General features: G+C 46.5%; 15 non-coding genes across 15 annotated transcripts; all 15 read right to left on the reverse strand.

Annotated features, from left to right (window-relative positions):
• Positions 1-803: 803 nt before the first annotated feature.
• Positions 804-876, reverse strand: trnam-cau (transfer RNA methionine (anticodon CAU)). Its single transcript has one exon. It is a non-coding gene; the product is annotated as a tRNA-Met (tRNA).
• A 472-nt stretch (positions 877-1,348) lies between these two features.
• On the reverse strand, positions 1,349-1,421 carry trnam-cau (transfer RNA methionine (anticodon CAU)). The gene has a single exon. It is a non-coding gene; the product is annotated as a tRNA-Met (tRNA).
• Positions 1,422-1,893: 472 nt separating this feature from the next.
• Positions 1,894-1,966, reverse strand: trnam-cau (transfer RNA methionine (anticodon CAU)). Its single transcript has one exon. It is a non-coding gene; the product is annotated as a tRNA-Met (tRNA).
• Positions 1,967-2,425: 459 nt separating this feature from the next.
• On the reverse strand, positions 2,426-2,504 carry trnam-cau (transfer RNA methionine (anticodon CAU)). Its single transcript has one exon. It is a non-coding gene; the product is annotated as a tRNA-Met (tRNA).
• A 1,017-nt stretch (positions 2,505-3,521) lies between these two features.
• On the reverse strand, positions 3,522-3,594 carry trnam-cau (transfer RNA methionine (anticodon CAU)). The gene has a single exon. It is a non-coding gene; the product is annotated as a tRNA-Met (tRNA).
• Positions 3,595-4,610: 1,016 nt separating this feature from the next.
• On the reverse strand, positions 4,611-4,683 carry trnam-cau (transfer RNA methionine (anticodon CAU)). Its single transcript has one exon. It is a non-coding gene; the product is annotated as a tRNA-Met (tRNA).
• A 1,011-nt stretch (positions 4,684-5,694) lies between these two features.
• trnam-cau (transfer RNA methionine (anticodon CAU)) lies at positions 5,695-5,767 on the reverse strand. The gene has a single exon. It is a non-coding gene; the product is annotated as a tRNA-Met (tRNA).
• Positions 5,768-6,238: 471 nt separating this feature from the next.
• trnam-cau (transfer RNA methionine (anticodon CAU)) lies at positions 6,239-6,311 on the reverse strand. Its single transcript has one exon. It is a non-coding gene; the product is annotated as a tRNA-Met (tRNA).
• A 2,584-nt stretch (positions 6,312-8,895) lies between these two features.
• Positions 8,896-8,968, reverse strand: trnam-cau (transfer RNA methionine (anticodon CAU)). Its single transcript has one exon. It is a non-coding gene; the product is annotated as a tRNA-Met (tRNA).
• Positions 8,969-9,439: 471 nt separating this feature from the next.
• Positions 9,440-9,512, reverse strand: trnam-cau (transfer RNA methionine (anticodon CAU)). The gene has a single exon. It is a non-coding gene; the product is annotated as a tRNA-Met (tRNA).
• Positions 9,513-10,526: 1,014 nt separating this feature from the next.
• trnam-cau (transfer RNA methionine (anticodon CAU)) lies at positions 10,527-10,599 on the reverse strand. Its single transcript has one exon. It is a non-coding gene; the product is annotated as a tRNA-Met (tRNA).
• A 1,010-nt stretch (positions 10,600-11,609) lies between these two features.
• On the reverse strand, positions 11,610-11,682 carry trnam-cau (transfer RNA methionine (anticodon CAU)). The gene has a single exon. It is a non-coding gene; the product is annotated as a tRNA-Met (tRNA).
• Positions 11,683-12,153: 471 nt separating this feature from the next.
• On the reverse strand, positions 12,154-12,226 carry trnam-cau (transfer RNA methionine (anticodon CAU)). The gene has a single exon. It is a non-coding gene; the product is annotated as a tRNA-Met (tRNA).
• A 471-nt stretch (positions 12,227-12,697) lies between these two features.
• On the reverse strand, positions 12,698-12,770 carry trnam-cau (transfer RNA methionine (anticodon CAU)). The gene has a single exon. It is a non-coding gene; the product is annotated as a tRNA-Met (tRNA).
• Positions 12,771-13,781: 1,011 nt separating this feature from the next.
• Positions 13,782-13,854, reverse strand: trnam-cau (transfer RNA methionine (anticodon CAU)). The gene has a single exon. It is a non-coding gene; the product is annotated as a tRNA-Met (tRNA).
• Positions 13,855-13,995: the final 141 nt, after the last annotated feature.

Raw genomic sequence — 13,995 nt, forward strand, 5'->3', positions numbered from 1 at the left:
TTGATTTGCCTGACGCGGCTGGATCTGTGAGTCTTTGTTCACTAAGATGGTTGGAAAGACTGGGTCAGCAGCATCTTTCATTTCCTTCTTAATGAAAGAGATACTTAAGCTAAGAGCAACTCTGGGAAACGCGATTTTCTTTCACAGGCTCCTTAAGAAGGTTTGAAAGAAGTCTTTCGCTGTTAAGAACTACTTAACTGATCTGGGAAACCCGGCCAATGACTGTCTGAGGATACTGCTGAAAAAGCCCAGGAGTACCAGTGCTAGTAAACTCTTCTGTGACTCAGGCCTAAGCACTCTACAGGCTCTCTTGAGGAACCTGATGTTTAGGTTTATGTCTAGACTTGATGAGTCGCAAAACTGTATCATAATGAAGTTCACAAGCCCCAGGTGCAGTTCTGTCAGATATCAATCCTATCTATGGAAACATTGGTATGGGTGCCTTTTAAGACTCTCATGAATAAGAGTATGTTTTTATGTGTTTATGTAGTTGTTGTTTATTTTTTATGTTGTATGTCTTGATATTGGGTCTAGAGCCCGTAATAAAGTTTATATATACTACACTATAGATGCCATTTTTGGTCATTGTGAAATAGAAAAGAGGATTGAGCCTGGTCAAACAGCCATTCAGAAGATTACAAATAGCTTCAATGTTCCCAATAGGTGTATTGAAGGTTCCAACACAAATGGAGGTCCAGAGAGCAGCTGAGGTATAATCCTGTACTGGTGGTTTAAGCCAACGGTACCAGGCTACACTACAACCCTCTTTTTATGGTCTGAGGGGAGGCCTAGCACAAAAGTCATGCCCCGTGTGAGGTTCTAACTCATGACCTTCAGATTATGAGACTGACGCGCTGCCTACTGCGCCAACGAGGCCACGAAGGTCCGAGAGGCATTGATTGTTGGGGGTACATGGACTTTCCAAGACTCTCCTTTGCCCGGCATACGTAGATGAATACCCGTCGGGCAGGTGGCATATGCCATGTGCCATGACATGGCATGTGATGCCATGCCCTTAGCTTCTAGCATCTAGCTAAACATCACACTATAACTGAAAATAGGTTGTTGAACTATTGCGAGAACTTTTAGCGTCTAACTAAACACTACACTATAGATGCCGTTTTTGGTCATTGTGAAATAGAAAAGAGGATGGAGCCTGGTCAAACAGCCATTCAGGAGATGACAATTAGCTTCAATGTCCCCAATAGGTGTTTTGAAGGTTCCAACACAAATGGAGGTCCAGAGAGCAGCTGAGGTATCATCCTGTACAGGTTGTTTAAGCCAACAGTACCAGGCTACCCTACACTCTGCTTTTGATGGTCTGAGGGGAGGCCTAGCACAAAACGCAAGCCCCGTGTGAGGTTCAAACTCACGACCTTCAGATTATGAGACTGACGCGCTGCCTACTGCTCCAACGAGGCCACGAAGGTCCGAGGGGCATTGATTGTTGGGGGTACATGGACTTTCCAAGACTCTCCTTTGCCCGGCATACGTAGATGAATACCCGTCCGGCAGGTGACAAATGCCATGTGCCATGACATGGCATGTGATGCCATGCCCTTAGCTTCTAGCATCTAGCTAAACATCACACTATAACTGAAAGTAGGTTGTTTAACTATTCCGAGAGCTTTTAGCGTCTAACTAAACACTACACTATAGATGCCATTTTTGGTCATTGTGAAATAGAAAAGAGGATTGAGCCTCGTCAAACAGCCATTCAGAAGATTACAACTAGCTTCAATGTTCCCAATAGGTGTATTGAAGGTTCCAACACAAATGGAGGTCCAGAGAGCAGCTGAAGTATCATCCTGTACAGGTTGTTTAAGCCAACAGTACCAGGGTACCCTACACTCCTCTTTTTATGGTCTGAGGGAAGGCCTAGCACAAAACTCATGCCCCGTGTGAGGGTTGAACTCACGACCTTCAGATTATGAGACTGACGCGCTGCCTACTGCGCCAACGAGGCCACGAAAGTCCGAGGGGTATTGATTGTTGGGGGTACATGGACTTTCCAAGACTCTCCTTTGCCCGGCATACGTAGATGAATACCCGTCGGGCAGGTGGCATATGCCATGTGCCATGACATGGCATGTGATGCCATGCCCTTAGCTTCTAGCATTTGGCTAAACATCACACTATAACTGAAAGTAGGTTGTTTAACTATTCCGAGAGCTTTTAGCGTCTAACTAAACACTACACTATAGAGACCATTTTTGGTCATTGTGAAATAGAAAAGAGGATGGAGCCTGGTCAAACAGCCATTCAGGAGATTACAACTAGCTTCAATGTTCCCAATAGGTGTTTCGAAGGTTCCAACACAACTGGAGGTCCAGAGAGCAGCTGAGGTATCATCCTGTACAGGTTGTTTAAGCCAACAGTAACAGGCTACCCTACACTGTGCTTTTGATGGTCTGAGGGAAGGCCTAGCACAAAACTCGTGTGAGGGTCGAACTCACGACCTTCAGATTATGAGACTGACGCGCTGCCTACTGCGCCAACGAGGCCACGAAGGTCCAAGGGGCATTGATTGTTTGGGGTACATGGACTTTCCAAGACTCTCCTTTGCCCGGCATACGTAGATGAATACCCGTCGGGCAGGTGGCATATGCCACGTGCCATGACATGGCATGTGATGCCATGCCCTTAGCTTCTAGCATCTAGCTAAACATCACACTATAACTGAAAGTAGGTTGTTTAACTATTGCGAGAGCTTTTAGCGTCTAACTAAACACTACACTATAGATGCCGTTTTTGGTCATTGTGAAATAGAAAAGAGGATGGAGCCTGGTCAAACAGCCATTCAGGAGATTGCAACTAGCTTCAATGTCCCCAATAGGTGTTTTGAAGGTTCCAACACAAATGGAGGTCCAGAGGGCAGCTGAGGTATCATCCTGTACAGGTTGTTTAAGCCAACAGTACCAGGCTACCCTACACTCCTCTTTTTATGGTCTGAGGGAAGACCTAGCACAAAACTCATTCCCCGTGTGAGGGTCGAACTCACGACCTTCAGATTATGAGACTGACGCGCTGCCTACTGCGCCAACTAGGCCACGAAGGTCCGAGAGTCATTGGTTGTTGCGGGTACATGGACTTTCCAAGACTCTCCTTTGCCCGGCATACGTAGATGAATACCCGTCGGGCAGGTGGCATATACCATGTGCCATGACATGGCATGTGATGCCATGCCCTTAGCTTCTAGCATCTAGCTAAACATCACACTATAACTGAAAGTAGGTTGTTTAACTATTCCGAGAGCTTTTAGCGTCTAACTAAACACTACACTATAGATGCCATTTTTGGTCATTGTGAAATAGAAAATAGGATGGTGCCTGGTCAAACAGCCATTCAGGAGATTACAACTAGCTTCAATGTCCCCAATAGGTGTTTTGAAGGTTCCAACACAAATGGAGGTCCAGAGAGCAGCTGAGGTACCATCCTGTACAGGTTGTTTAAGTCAACAGTACCAGGCTACCCTAAACTCCTCTTTTTATGGTCTGAGGGAAGGCCTAGCACAAAACTCATGCCCCGTGTGAGGGTCGAACTCACGACCTTCAGATTATGAGACTGACGCGCTGCCTACAGCGCCAACGAGGCCACGAAGGTCCAAGGGGCATTGATTGTTTGGGGTACATGGACTTTCCAAGACTCTCCTTTGCCCGGCATACGTAGATGAATACCCGTCGGGCAGGTGGCATATGCCATGTGCCATGACATGGCATGTGATGCCATGCCCTTAGCTTCTAGCATCTAGCTAAACATCACACTATAACTGAAAGTAGGTTGTTTAACTATTGCGAGAGCTTTTAGCGTCTAACTAAACACTACACTATAGATGCCGTTTTTGGTCATTGTGAAATAGAAAAGAGGATGGAGCCTGGTCAAACAGCCATTCAGGAGATTGCAACTAGCTTCAATGTCCCCAATAGGTGTTTTGAAGGTTCCAACACAAATGGAGGTCCAGAGGGCAGCTGAGGTATCATCCTGTACAGGTTGTTTAAGCCAACAGTACCAGGCTACCCTACACTCCTCTTTTTATGGTCTGAGGGAAGACCTAGCACAAAACTCATTCCCCGTGTGAGGGTCGAACTCACGACCTTCAGATTATGAGACTGACGCGCTGCCTACTGCGCCAACTAGGCCACGAAGGTCCGAGAGTCATTGGTTGTTGCGGGTACATGGACTTTCCAAGACTCTCCTTTGCCCGGCATACGTAGTTGAATACCCGTCGGGCAGGTGGCATATGCCATGTGCCATGTCATGGCATGTGATGCCATGCCCTTAGCTTATAGCATCTAGCTAAACATCAAACTATAACTGAAAGTAGGTTGTTTAACTATTCCGAGAGCTTTTAGCGTCTAACTAAACACTACACTATAGATGCCGTTTTTGGTCATTGTGAAATAGAAAAGAGGATGGAGCCTGGTCAAACAGCCATTCAGGAGATTACAACTAGCTTCAATGTCCCCAATAGGTGTTTTGAAGGTTCCAACACAAATGGAGGTCCAGAGGGCAGCTGAGGTATCATCCTGTACAGGTGGTTTAAGCCAACGGTACCAGGCTACCCTACACTCCTCTTTTTATGGTCTGATGGAGCCCTAGCACAAAACTCATGCCCCGTGTGAGGGTCGAACTCACGACCTTCAGATTATGAGACTGACGCGCTGCCTACTGCGCCAACAAGGCCACAAAGGTCCGTGGAGCATTGATTGTTTGGGGTACATGGACTTTCCAAGACTCTCCTTTGCCCGGCATACATAGATGAATACCCGTCGGGCAGGTGGCATATGCCATGTGCCATGACATGGCATGTGATGCCATGCCCTTAGCTTCTAGCATCTAGCTAAACATCACACTATAACTGAAAGTAGGTTGTTTAACTATTGCGAGAGCTTTTAGCGTCTAACTAAACACTACACAATAGATGCCGTTTTTGGTCATTGTGAAATAGAAAAGAGGATGGAGCCTGGTCAAACAGCCATTCAGGAGATTACAACTAGCTTCAATGTCCCCAATAGGTGTTTTGAAGGTTCCAACACAAATGGAGGTCCAGAGGGCAGCTGAGGTATAATCCTGTACTGGTGGTTTAAGCCAACAGTACCAGGCTACCCTACACTCTGCTTTTTATGGTCTGAGGGAGGCCTAGCACAAAACTCATGCCCCGTGTGAGGTTCGACGACCTTCAGATTATGAGACTGACGCGCTGCCTACTGCGCCAACGAGGCCACGAAGGTCCGAGGGGCATTGATTGTTTGGGGTACATGGACTTTCCAAGACTCTCCTTTGCCCGGCATACGTAGATGAATACCCGTCGGGCAGGTGGCATATGCCATGTGCCATGACATGGCATGTGATGCCATGCCCTTAGCTTCTAGCATCTAGCTAAACATCACACTATAACTTAAGGTAGGTTGTTTAACTTTTGCGAGAGCTTTTAGCGTCTAACTAAACACTACACTATAGATGCCGTTTTTGGTCATTGTGAAATAGAAAAGAGGATGGAGCCTGGTCAAACAGCCATTCAGGAGATTACAACTAGCTTCAATGTCCCCAATAGGTGTTTTGAAGGTTCCAACACAAATGGAGGTCCAGAGGGCAGCTGAGGTATCATCCTGAACAGGTTGTTTAAGCCAACAGTACCAGGCTACCCTACACTCCTCTTTTTATGGTCTGAGGGAAGACCTAGCACAAAACTCATGCCCCGTGTGAGGGTCGAACTCACGACCTTCAGATTATGAGACTGACGCGCTGCCTACTGCGCCAACGAGGCCACGAAGGTCCGAGAGTCATTGGTTGTTGCGGGTACATGGACTTTCCAAGACTCTCCTTTGCCCGGCATACGTAGTTGAATACCCGTCGGGCAGGTGGCATATGCCATGTGCCATGTCATGGCATGTGATGCCATGCCCTTAGCTTATAGCATCTAGCTAAACATCAAACTATAACTGAAAGTAGGTTGTTTAACTATTCCGAGAGCTTTTAGCGTCTAACTAAAAACTACACTATAGATGCCGTTTTTGGTCATTGTGAAATAGAAAAGAGGATGGAGCCTGGTCAAACAGCCATTCAGGAGATTACAACTAGCTTCAATGTCCCCAATAGGTGTTTTGAAGGTTCCAACACAAATGGAGGTCCAGAGGGCAGCTGAGGTATCATCCTGTACAGGTGGTTTAAGCCAACGGTACCAGGCTACCCTACACTCCTCTTTTTATGGTCTGAGGGAGCCCTAGCACAAAACTCATGCCCCGTGTGAGGGTCGAACTCACGACCTTCAGATTATGAGACTGACGCGCTGCCTACTGCGCCAACGAGGCCCGAAGGTCCGAGGGGCATTGATTGTTGGGGGTACATGGACTTTCCAAGACTCTCCATTGCCCGGCATACGTAGATGATTACCCGTCGGGCAGGTGGCATATGCCATGTGCCATGTCATGGCATGTGATGCCATGCCCTTAGCTTATAGCATCTAGCTAAACATCAAACTATAACTGAAAGTAGGTTGTTTAACTATTCCGAGAGCTTTTAGCGTCTAACTAAACACTACACTATAGATGCCGTTTTTGGTCATTGTGAAATAGAAAAGAGGATGGAGCCTGGTCAAACAGCCATTCAGGAGATTACAACTAGCTTCAATGTCCCCAATAGGTGTTTTGAAGGTTCCAACACAAATGGAGGTCCAGAGGGCAGCTGAGGTATAATCCTGTACTGGTGGTTTAAGCCAGGGGTTCTTAACCTTTCTGACCTTGGGGCCCAATTTTTTCAGTACAGAGTGGCCCGGGGCCCATTAAATATTAACACTGTATAGCAGGGGTATTCAACTAAAACTTTAAGAGGTCCATTTAGAGAAAATTTACTCAAGCGAAGGTCCAGAACATCATAATATATATATATATATATATATATATATATATATATATATATATATATATATATATATATATATATATATATATATATATATATATATATATATGTGTGTGTGTGTGTATATATTCAAGTAGCCTCATAGTTGTATCAACATCTGCATCTGACTGTTATATTAAAAAAAGTACATATTTGCCAATTAACATGCTTGAATTAAACATATTTTTTTCTCTTAAAAATAAAGTAGATTTTATTTTTCAAATGCTATCTTATTTTATTTCTCTACCAGCAGTTTGAATTTCCCCTTTTCTTTGTTAATTGTCTCAACACATTTTTATACTAAATGAATATAAACACATCTTAACAATTTAACAGTTTTGCAGTTTTTCTTCCTCTTATAATCTTATGCCTCCACTTTCTGTTGTTCAGTGAGAGAACTGAGCTCTAATTTCTCCTGTCAGGACTTTAAATCTGGGCTGGATGGTGTCAGGTTCTCATATGCATGTGGAGGTGTTCATTGATGAGCCTGAAACGATATTTAGTTTTAATTATGTTCATTGTGGAGAAAGCTGCTTCACAGCTGTATCTGGACCCAAACATGCATGGCAGGATGTTTTAAGATGGTCAGTTTATTTTTCTGTGACTTCAATTCAGACTTGAGTGGATATGTTTGATGAAAAACTTTGTGTTTTGTTTCAGTGGCGTTTCACTTTCGCACTTTGAACGCCACGGTCTCTGAACGTATGAGACACTGGTTTTGTCCCAGTGGGAAGACTGAACAGGATGAATTTGTCCATTCCGGGTTGCATATTTAAAAATACAGCGAGGACAAAACTTAGTTTGATTTTACTTTAAGTTATTTACATTAATAAGTTGTCAGGACTCAGTGTGTCGGGTTCATCCGAGCCTGATCAGCTGCGACGGGCACAGCCCGCACCGCAGCTCTCTGGTCGCGCTGCAGCAGTAACTTTCCGATGCTTTTTCGAAAGCCCGAACAGTCCAGTCCAGCAGACACGACAGCCCACGCATCTACATCTACCATCCTTCAGCAGTAACGACGAAGCCCACCGCCCGAGCGGCAGCCTCAGCCGACCTCCCCGGCCGCGGGGACGCGCCGGGATAAATGAGCACGCCGTGCTCGCTCGCTCTGGGCGCAGACCCAAGTAATCGATCCCTGATCCTGGCGGATCTAAACCTACTCTGTGCAAAATGAAGGATTTTCTCTGTAAATACACACCATTTCTCTTACTATTACACGTACAGCTAGCTGAGTGTCTTCTTCTCCTCATTTGGTTGGGAGTTGCTATGCAGTCCCGCGGCCCTCGCGGCCCACATGTACAAAACTGAATTTTTTTTGGCGGCCCACTAGATGGCGCTCGCGGCCCAAGTGTGGGCCGCGGCCCCATGGTTAAGAATCACTGGTTTAAGCCAACAGTACCAGGCTACCCTACACTCTGCTTTTTATGGTCTGAGGGAGGCCTAGCACAAAACTCATGCCCCGTGTGAGGTTCGACGACCTTCAGATTATGAGACTGACGCGCTGCCTACTGCGCCAACGAGGCCACGAAGGTCCGAGGGGCATTGATTGTTTGGGGTACATGGACTTTCCAAGACTCTCCTTTGCCCGGCATACGTAGATGAATACCCGTCGGGCAGGTGGCATATGCCATGTGCCATGACATGGCATGTGATGCCATGCCCTTAGCTTCTAGCATCTAGCTAAACATCACACTATAACTTAAGGTAGGTTGTTTAACTTTTGCGAGAGCTTTTAGCGTCTAACTAAACACTACACTATAGATGCCGTTTTTGGTCATTGTGAAATAGAAAAGAGGATGGAGCCTGGTCAAACAGCCATTCAGGAGATTACAACTAGCTTCAATGTGCCCAATAGGTGTTTTGAAGGTTCCATCACAAATGGAGGTCCAGAGGGCAGCTGAGGTATCATCCTGAACAGGTTGTTTAAGCCAACAGTACCAGGCTACCCTACACTCCTCTTTTTATGGTCTGAGGGAAGACCTAGCACAAAACTCATGCCCCGTGTGAGGGTCGAACTCACGACCTTCAGATTATGAGACTGACGCGCTGCCTACTGCGCCAACGAGGCCACGAAGGTCCGAGAGTCATTGGTTGTTGCGGGTACATGGACTTTCCAAGACTCTCCTTTGCCCGGCATACGTAGTTGAATACCCGTCGGGCAGGTGGCATATGCCATGTGCCATGTCATGGCATGTGATGCCATGCCCTTAGCTTATAGCATCTAGCTAAAAATCAAACTATAACTGAAAGTAGGTTGTTTAACTATTCCGAGAGCTTTTAGCGTCTAACTAAAAACTACACTATAGATGCCGTTTTTGGTCATTGTGAAATAGAAAAGAGGATGGAGCCTGGTCAAACAGCCATTCAGGAGATTACAACTAGCTTCAATGTCCCCAATAGGTGTTTTGAAGGTTCCAACACAAATGGAGGTCCAGAGGGCAGCTGAGGTATCATCCTGTACAGGTGGTTTAAGCCAACGGTACCAGGCTACCCTACACTCCTCTTTTTATGGTCTGAGGGAGCCCTAGCACAAAACTCATGCCCCGTGTGAGGGTCGAACTCACGACCTTCAGATTATGAGACTGACGCGCTGCCTACTGCGCCAACGAGGCCCGAAGGTCCGAGGGGCATTGATTGTTGGGGGTACATGGACTTTCCAAGACTCTCCTTTGCCCGGCATACGTAGATGAATACCCGTCGGGCAGGTGGCATATGCCATGTGCCATGTCATGGCATGTGATGCCATGCCCTTAGCTTATAGCATCTAGCTAAACATCAAACTATAACTGAAAGTAGGTTGTTTAACTATTCCGAGAGCTTTTAGCGTCTAACTAAACACTACACTATAGATGCCGTTTTTGGTCATTGTGAAATAGAAAAGAGGATGGAGCCTGGTCAAACAGCCATTCAGGAGATTACAACTAGCTTCAATGTCCCCAATAGGTGTTTTGAAGGTTCCAACATAAATGGAGGTCCAGAGGGCAGCTGAGGTATCATCCTGAACAGGTTGTTTAAGCCAACAGTACCAGGCTACCCTACACTCTGCTTTTTATGGTCTGAGGGAGGCCTAGCACAAAACTCATGCCCGGTGTGAGGGTCGAACTCACGACCTTCTGATTATGAGACTGACGCGCTGCCTACTGCGCCAACGAGGCCACGAAGGTCCGAGGGGCATTGATTATTTGGGGTACATGCACTTTCCAAGACTCTCCTTTACCCGGCATACGTAGATGAATACCCGTCGGGCAGGTGGCATATGCCATGTGCCATGACATGGCATGTGATGCCATGCCCTTAGCTTCTAGCATCTAGCTAAACATCACACTATAACTGAAAGTAGGTTGTTTAACTATTGCGAGAGCTTTTAGCGTCTAACTAAACACTACACTATAGATGCCGTTTTTGGTCATTGTGAAATAGAAAAGAGGATGGAGCCTGGTCAAACAGCCATTCAGAACATTACAACTAGCTTCAATGTTCCCAATAGGTGTATTGAAGGTTCCAACACAAATGGAGGTCCAGAGAGCAGCTGAGGTATAATCCTGTACTGGTGGTTTAAGCCAACAGTACCAGGCTACCCTACACTCTGCTTTTTATGGTCTGAGGGAGGCCTAGCACAAAACTCATGCCCCGTGTGAGGTTCGAACTCACGACCTTCAGATTATGAGACTGACGCGCTGCCTACTGCGCCAACAAGGCCACAGGGTTCGAGGGGCATTGATTGTTTGGGGTACATGGACTTTCCAAGACTCTCCTTTGCCCGGCATACGTAGATGAATACCCGTCGGGCAGGTGGCATATGCCATGTGCCATGACATGGCATGTGATGCCATGCCCTTAGCTTCTAGCATCTAGCTAAACATCACACTATAACTGAAAGTAGGTTGTTTAATTATTGCGAGAGCTTTTAGCGTCTAACTAAACACTACACTATAGATGCCGTTTTTGGTCATTGTGAAATAGAAAAGAGGATTGAGCCTGGTCAAACAGCCATTCAGAAGATTACAACTAGCTTCAATGTTCCCAATAGGTGTATTGAAGGTTCCAACACAAATGGAGGTCCAGAGAGCAGCTGAGGTATAATCCTGTACTGGTGGTTTAAGCCAACGGTACCAGGCTACCCTACACTCATCTTTTTATGGTCTGAGGGAGGCCTAGCACAAAACTCATGCCCCGTGTGAGGTTCGACGACCTTCAGATTATGAGACTGACGCGCTGCCTACTGCGCCAACGAGGCCACGAAGGTCCAAGGGGCATTGATTGTTTGGGGTACATGGACTTTCCAAGACTCTCCTTTGCCCGGCATACGTAGATGAATACCCGTCGGGCAGGTGGCATATGCCATGTGCCATGACATGGCATGTGATGCCATGCCCTTAGCTTCTAGCATCTAGCTAAACATCACACTATAACTGAAAGTAGGTTGTTTAACTATTGCGAGAGCTTTTAGCGTCTAACTAAACACTACACTATAGATGCCGTTTTTGGTCATTGTGAAATAGAAAAGAGGATGGAGCCTGGTCAAACAGCCATTCAGGAGATTACAACTAGCTTCAATGTCCCCAATAGGTGTTTTGAAGGTTCCAACACAAATGGAGGTCCAGAGGGCAGCTGAGGTATCATCCTGTACAGGTTGTTTAAGCCAACAGTACCAGGCTACCCTACAATCCTCTTTTTATGGTCTGAGGGAAGACCTAGCACAAATCTCATGCCCTGTGTGAGGGTCGAACTCACGACCTTCAGATTATGAGACTGACGCGCTGCCTACTGCGCCAACGAGGCCACGAAGGTCTGAGAGTCATTGGTTGTTGCGGGTACATGGACTTTCCAAGACTCTCCTTTGCCAGGCATACGTAGTTGAATACCCGTCGGGCAGGTGGCATATGCCATGTGCCATGTCATGGCATGTGATGCCATGCCCTTAGCTTATAGCATCTAGCTAAACATCAAACTATAACTGAAAGTAGGTTGTTTAACTATTCCGAGAGCTTTTAGCGTCTAACTAAACACTACACTATAGATGCCGTTTTTGGTCATTGTGAAATAGAAAAGAGGATGGAGCCTGGTCAAACAGCCATTCAGGAGATTACAACTAGCTTCAATGTCCCCAATAGGTGTTTTGAAGGTTCCAACACAAATGGAGGTCCAGAGGGCAGCTGAGGTATCATCCTGTACAGGTGGTTTAAGCCAACGGTACCAGGCTACCCTACACTCCTCTTTTTATGGTCTGAGGGAGCCCTAGCACAAAAATCATGCCCCGTGTGAGGGTCGAACTCACGACCTTCAGATTATGAGACAGACGCGCTGCCTACTGCGCCAACGAGGCCACGAAGGTCCTAGGAGCATTGATTGTTGCGGGTACATGGACTTTCCAAGACTCTCCTTTGCCAGGCATACGTAGTTGAATACCCGTCGGGCAGGTGGCATATGCCATGTGCCATGTCATGGCATGTGATGCCATGCCCTTAGCTTATAGCATCTAGCTAAACATCAAACTATAACTGAAAGTAGGTTGTTTAACTATTCCGAGAGCTTTTAGCGTCTAACTAAACACTACACTATAGATGCCGTTTTTGGTCATTGTGAAATAGAAAAGAGGATGGAGCCTGGTCAAACAGCCATTCAGGAGATTACAACTAGCTTCAATGTCCCCAATAGGTGTTTTGAAGGTTCCAACACAAATGGAGGTCCAGAGGGCAGCTGAGGTATCATCCTGTACAGGTGGTTTAAGCCAACGGTACCAGGCTACCCTACACTCCTCTTTTTATGGTCTGAGGGAGCCCTAGCACAAAACCCATGCCCCGTGTGAGGGTCGAACTCACGACCTTCAGATTATGAGACTGACGCGCTGCCTACTGCGCCAACGAGGCCACGAAGGTCCGAGGAGCATTGATTGTTGGGGGTACGTGGACTTTCCAAGACTCATCTTTGCCCGGCATACGTAGATGAATACCCGTCGGGCAGGTGGCATATGCCATGTGCCATGACATGGCATGTGATGCCATGCCCTTAGCTTCTAGCATCTAGCTAAACATCACACTATAACTTAAAGTAGGTTGTTTAACTATTGCGAGAGCTTTTAGCGTCTAACTAAACACTACACTATAGATGCCGTTTTTGGTCATTGTGAAATAGAAAAGAGGATGGAGCCTGGTCAAACAGCCATTCAGAAGATTACAACTAGCTTCAATGTTCCCAATAGGTGTATTGAAGGTTCCAACACAAATGGAGGTCCAGAGAGCAGCTGAGGTATAATCCTGTACTGGTGGTTTAAGCCAACAGTACCAGGCTACCCTACACTCATCTTTTTATGGTCTGAGGGAGGCCTAGCACAAAACTCATGCCCCGTGTGAGGTTCGACGACCTTCAGATTATGAGACTGACGCGCTGCCTACTGCGCCAACGAGGCCACGAAGGTCCAAGGGGCATTGATTGTTTGGGGTACATGGACTTTCCAAGACTCTCCTTTGCCCGGCATACGTAGATGAATACCCGTCGGGCAGGTGGCATATGCCATGTGCCATGACATGGCATGTGATGCCATGCCCTTAGCTTCTAGCATCTAGCTAAACATCACACTATAACTTAAAGTAGGTTGTTTAACTATTGCGAGAGCTTTTAGCGTCTAACTAAACACTACACTATAGATGCCGTTTTTGGTCATTGTGAAATAGAAAAGAGGATGGAGCCTGGTCAAACAGCCATTCAGGAGATTACAACTAGCTTCAATGTCCTCAATAGGTGTTTTGAAGGTTCCAACACAAATGGAGGTCCAGAGGGCAGCTGAGGTATCATCCTGAACAGGTTGTTTAAGCCAACAGTACCAGGCTACCCTACACTCCTCTTTTTATGGTCTGAGGGAAGACCTAGCACAAAACTCATGCCCCGTGTGAGGGTCGAACTCACGACCTTCAGATTATGAGACTGACGCGCTGCCTACTGCGCCAACGAGGCCACGAAGGTCCGAGAGTCATTGATTGTTGGGGGTACATGGACTTTCCAAGACTCTCCTTTGCCCGGCATACGTAGATGAATACCCGTCGGGCAGGTGGCATATGCCATGTGTCATTTCATGGCATGTGATGCCATGCCCTT

The sequence above is a fragment of the Cololabis saira genome, chromosome 16 (assembly GCF_033807715.1).
Source record: "Cololabis saira isolate AMF1-May2022 chromosome 16, fColSai1.1, whole genome shotgun sequence".
Classification (NCBI taxonomy): domain Eukaryota; kingdom Metazoa; phylum Chordata; class Actinopteri; order Beloniformes; family Belonidae; genus Cololabis; species Cololabis saira.